The sequence below is a fragment of the Anopheles moucheti genome, unplaced genomic scaffold (assembly GCF_943734755.1).
Source record: "Anopheles moucheti unplaced genomic scaffold, idAnoMoucSN_F20_07 putative_Y_4, whole genome shotgun sequence".
Classification (NCBI taxonomy): domain Eukaryota; kingdom Metazoa; phylum Arthropoda; class Insecta; order Diptera; family Culicidae; genus Anopheles; species Anopheles moucheti.
In genome coordinates this window covers 376724-382488 of record NW_026453654.1, presented here as the reverse complement: position 1 = coordinate 382488, position 5765 = coordinate 376724, and positions in this window count along the sequence as shown.

Here is a 5765-nt window from a genome sequence, read left to right as displayed (position 1 = left end):
GAATGAGTTTTCATGCAAAAACTGTCTATTTCAACTAACTTTGTCCATCCAAAACGAACTTTGTACTTTGCTATGAAGTTCCACCAGGAATGAGTTTTCATGCAAAAACTGTCTATTTCAACTAACTTTGTCCATCCAAAACGAACTTTGTACTTTGCTATGAAGTTCCACCAGGAATGAGTTTTTATGCAAAAACTGTCTATTTCAACTAACTTTGTCCATCCAAAACGAACTTTGTACTTTGCTATGAAGTTCCACCAGGAATGAGTTTTCATTCAAAAACTGTCTATTTCAACTAACTTTGTCCATCCAAAACGAACTTTGTACTTTGCTATGAAGTTCCACCAGGAATGAGTTTTCATGCAAAAACTGTCTATTTCAACTAACTTTGTCCATCCAAAACGAACTTTGTACTTTGCTATGAAGTTCCACCAGGAATGAGTTTTCATGCAAAAACTGTCTATTTCAACTAACTTTGTCCATCCAAAACGAACTTTGTACTTTGCTATGAAGTTCCACCAGGAATGAGTTTTCATGCAAAAACTGTCTATTTCAACTAACTTTGTCCATCCAAAACGAACTTTGTACTTTGCTATGAAGTTCCACCAGGAATGAGTTTTTATGCAAAAACTGTCTATTTCAACTAACTTTGTCCATCCAAAACGAACTTTGTACTTTGCTATGAAGTTTCACCAGGAATGAGTTTTCATTCAAAAACTGTCTATTTCAACTAACTTTGTCCATCCAAAACGAACTTTGTACTTTGCTATGAAGTTCCACCAGGAATGAGTTTTCATGCAAAAACTGTCTATTTCAACTAACTTTGTCCATCCAAAACGAACTTTGTACTTTGCTATGAAGTTCCACCAGGAATGAGTTTTCATGCAAAAACTGTCTATTTCAACTAACTTTGTCCATCCAAAACGAACTTTGTACTTTGCTATGAAGTTCCACCAGGAATGAGTTTTCATGCAAAAACTGTCTATTTCAACTAACTTTGTCCATCCAAAACGAACTTTGTACTTTGCTATGAAGTTCCACCAGGAATGAGTTTTTATGCAAAAACTGTCTATTTCAACTAACTTTGTCCATCCAAAACGAACTTTGTACTTTGCTATGAAGTTCCACCAGGAATGAGTTTTCATGCAAAAACTGTCTATTTCAACTAACTTTGTCCATCCAAAACGAACTTTGTACTTTGCTATGAAGTTCCACCAGGAATGAGTTTTCATGCATAAACTGTCTATTTCAACTAAATTGATCCATCCAAAACGAACTTTGTACTTTGCTATGAAGTTCCACCAGGAATGAGTTTTTATGCAAAAACTGTCTATTTCAACTAACTTTGTCCATCCAAAACGAACTTTGTACTTTGCTATGAAGTTCCACCAGGAATGAGTTTTCATGCAAAAACTGTCTATTTCAACTAACTTTGTCCATCCAAAACGAACTTTGTACTTTGCTATGAAGTTCCACCAGGAATGAGTTTTCATGCAAAAACTGTCTATTTCAACTGAATTGATCCATCCAAAACGAACTTTGTACTTTGCTATGAAGTTCCACCAGGAATGAGTTTTTATGCAAAAACTGTCTATTTCAACTAACTTTGTCCATCCAAAACGAACTTTGTACTTTGCTATGAAGTTCCACCAGGAATGAGTTTTCATGCAAAAACTGTCTATTTCAACTAACTTTGTCCATCCAAAACGAACTTTGTACTTTGCTATGAAGTTCCACCAGGAATGAGTTTTCATGCAAAAACTGTCTATTTCAACTAAATTGATCCATCCAAAACGAACTTTGTACTTTGCTATGAAGTTTCCACCAGGAATGAGTTTTCATGCAAAAACTGTCTATTTCAACTAACTTTGTCCATCCAAAACGAACTTTGTACTTTGCTATGAAGTTCCACCAGGAATGAGTTTTCATGCAAAAACTGTCTATTTCAACTAACTTTGTCCATCCAAAACGAACTTTGTACTTTGCTATGAAGTTCCACCAGGAATGAGTTTTCATGCAAAAACTGTCTATTTCAACTAACTTTGTCCATCCAAAACGAACTTTGTACTTTGCTATGAAGTTCCACAGGAATGAGTTTTCATGCAAAAACTGTCTATTTCACTAACTTTGTCCATCCAAAACGAACTTTGTACTTTGCTATGAAGTTCCACCAGGAATGAGTTTTCATGCAAAAACTGTCTATTTCAACTAACTTTGTCCATCCAAAACGAACTTTGTACTTTGCTATGAAGTTCCACCAGGAATGAGTTTTCATGCAAAAACTGTCTATTTCAACTTAATTCGTCCATCCAAAACGAACTTTGTACTTTGCTATGAAGTTCCACCAGGAATGAGTTTTCATGCAAAAACTGTCTATTTTAACTAACTTTGTCCATCCAAAACGAACTTTGTACTTTGCTATGAAGTTCCACCAGGAATGAGTTTTCATGCAAAAACTGTCTATTTCAACTAACTTTGTCCATCCAAAACGAACTTTGTACTTTGCTATGAAGTTCCACCAGGAATGAGTTTTCATGCAAAAACTGTCTATTTTAACTGAATTGATCCATCCAAAACGAACTTTGTACTTTGCTATGAAGTTCCACCAGGAATGAGTTTTCATGCAAAAACTGTCTATTTCAACTTAATTCGTCCATCCAAAACGAACTTTGTACTTTGCTATGAAGTTCCACCAGGAATGAGTTTTCATGCAAAAACTGTCTATTTCAACTAACTTTGTCCATCCAAAACGAACTTTGTACTTTGAAGTTCCACCAGGAATGAGTTTTCATGCAAAAACTGTCTATTTCAACTAAATTGATCCATCCAAAAACGAACTTTGTACTTTGCTATGAAGTTCCACCAGGAATGAGTTTTTATGCAAAAACTGTCTATTTCAACTAACTTTGTCCATCCAAAACGAACTTTGTACTTTGCTATGAAGTTCCACTAGGAATGAGTTTTCATGCAAAAACTGTCTATTTCAACTAACTTTGTCCATCCAAAACGAACTTTGTACTTTGCTATGAAGTTCCACCAGGAATGAGTTTTTATGCAAAAAACTGTCTATTTCAACTAACTCTCTGTCCACTCCAACAACCGAAACTTTGTTATTTGCTATGAGTTTCCACCAGGACTGAGTTTTCATGCAAAACTTTCTCTTCAGCTAACTTCTTGTCCATCCAAAACCGAACTTTGTACTTTGCTATGAAGTTCCACCAGAATGAGTTTTTATGCAAAAACTGTCTATTTCAACTAACTTTGTCCATACCCAAAACGAACTTTGTACTTTGCTATGAAGTTCCACCAGGAATGAGTTTTCATTCAAAAACTGTCTATTTCAACTAACTTTGTCCATCCAAAACGAACTTTGTACTTTGCTATGAAGTTCCCCAGGAATGAGTTTCATGCAAAAACTGTCTATTTCACTAACTTTGTCCATCCAAAACGAACTTTGTACTTTGCTATGAAGTTCCACCAGGAATGAGTTTTCATGCAAAAACTGTCTATTTCAACTAACTTTGTCCATCCAAAACGAACTTTGTACTTTGCTATGAGTTCCACCAGGAATGAGTTTTCATGCAAAAACTGTCTATTTCAACTAACTTTGTCCATCCAAAACGAACTTTGTACTTTGCTATGAAGTTCCACCAGGAATGAGTTTTTATGCAAAAACTGTCTATTTCAACCAACTTTGTCCATCCAAAACGAACTTTGTACTTTGCTATGAAGTTTCACCAGGAATGAGTTTTCATTCAAAAACTGTCTATTTCAACTAACTTTGTCCATCCAAAACGAACTTTGTACTTTGCTATGAAGTTCCACCAGGAATGAGTTTTCATGCAAAAACTGTCTATTTCAACTAACTTTGTCCATCCAAAACGAACTTTGTACTTTGCTATGAAGTTCCCCAGGAATGAGTTTTCATGCAAAAACTGTCTATTTCAACTAACTTTGTCCATCCAAAACGAACTTTGTACTTTGCTATGAAGTTCCACCAGGAATGAGTTTTCATGCAAAAAACTGTCTATTTCAACTAACTTTGTCCATCCAAAACGAACTTTGTACTTTGCTATGAAGTTCCACCAGGAATGAGTTTTTATGCAAAAACTGTCTATTTCAACTAACTTTGTCCATCCAAAACGAACTTTGTACTTTGCTATGAAGTTCCACCAGGAATGAGTTTTCATGCAAAAACTGTCTATTTCAACTAACTTTGTCCATCCAAAACGAACTTTGTACTTTGCTATGAAGTTCCACCAGGAATGAGTTTTCATGCATAAACTGTCTATTTCAACTAAATTGATCCATCCAAAACGAACTTTGTACTTTGCTATGAAGTTCCACCAGGAATGAGTTTTTATGCAAAAACTGTCTATTTCAACTAACTTTGTCCATCCAAAACGAACTTTGTACTTTGCTATGAAGTTCCACCAGGAATGAGTTTTCATGCAAAAACTGTCTATTTCAACTAACTTTGTCCATCCAAAACGAACTTTGTACTTTGCTATGAAGTTCCACCAGGAATGAGTTTTCATGCAAAAACTGTCTATTTCAACTGAATTGATCCATCCAAAACGAACTTTGTACTTTGCTATGAAGTTCCACCAGGAATGAGTTTTTATGCAAAAACTGTCTATTTCAACTAACTTTGTCCATCCAAAACGAACTTTGTACTTTGCTATGAAGTTCCACCAGGAATGAGTTTTCATGCAAAAACTGTCTATTTCAACTAACTTTGTCCATCCAAAACGAACTTTGTACTTTGCTATGAAGTTCCACCAGGAATGAGTTTTCATGCAAAAACTGTCTATTTCAACTAAATTGATCCATCCAAAACGAACTTTGTACTTTGCTATGAAGTTCCACCAGGAATGAGTTTTCATGCAAAAACTGTCTATTTCAACTAACTTTGTCCATCCAAAACGAACTTTGTACTTTGCTATGAAGTTCCACCAGGAATGAGTTTTCATGCAAAAACTGTCTATTTCAACTAACTTTGTCCATCCAAAACGAACTTTGTACTTTGCTATGAAGTTCCACCAGGAATGAGTTTTCATGCAAAAACTGTCTATTTCAACTAACTTTGTCCATCCAAAACGAACTTTGTACTTTGCTATGAAGTTCCACCAGGAATGAGTTTTCATGCAAAAACTGTCTATTTCAACTAACTTTGTCCATCCAAAACGAACTTTGTACTTTGCTATGAAGTTCCACCAGGAATGAGTTTTCATGCAAAAACTGTCTATTTCAACTAACTTTGTCCATCCAAAACGAACTTTGTACTTTGCTATGAAGTTCCACCAGGAATGAGTTTTCATGCAAAAACTGTCTATTTCAACTTAATTCGTCCATCCAAAACGAACTTTGTACTTTGCTATGAAGTTCCACCAGGAATGAGTTTTCATGCAAAAACTGTCTATTTTAACTAACTTTGTCCATCCAAAACGAACTTTGTACTTTGCTATGAAGTTCCACCAGGAATGAGTTTTCATGCAAAAACTGTCTATTTCAACTAACTTTGTCCATCCAAAACGAACTTTGTACTTTGCTATGAAGTTCCACCAGGAATGAGTTTTCATGCAAAAACTGTCTATTTTAACTGAATTGATCCATCCAAAACGAACTTTGTACTTTGCTATGAAGTTCCACCAGGAATGAGTTTTCATGCAAAAACTGTCTATTTCAACTTAATTCGTCCATCCAAAACGAACTTTGTACTTTGCTATGAAGTTCCACCAGGAATGAGTTTTCATGCAAAAACT